The sequence below is a fragment of the Charadrius vociferus genome, unplaced genomic scaffold (genome assembly GCF_000708025.1).
Source record: "Charadrius vociferus isolate BGI_N301 unplaced genomic scaffold, ASM70802v2 scaffold2403, whole genome shotgun sequence".
Taxonomy (NCBI): domain Eukaryota; kingdom Metazoa; phylum Chordata; class Aves; order Charadriiformes; family Charadriidae; genus Charadrius; species Charadrius vociferus.
This window is the reverse complement of record NW_009647733.1, coordinates 78202-78428: the sequence shown is the minus strand read 5'-3', so window position 1 is coordinate 78428 and position 227 is coordinate 78202.

Below are 227 nucleotides of genomic sequence, written 5' to 3'. Positions count from 1 at the left end.
GGTGTCACCGTGGTGGGTGACATCCCCACGGTGTCCCCAGCTACATCTGACGGTAGGATGGTGTCACCCCAATGGGTGACAGCCCCACAGTGTCCCCAGGTGGGTCTGATGGCCGAATGGTGTCACCCCAACGGGTGACAGCCCCGTGGTGTCCCCAACCACATCTGATGGCCGGACGGTGTCACCGTGGTGGGTGAAATCCCCACGGGGTCCCCAGCTACATCTGC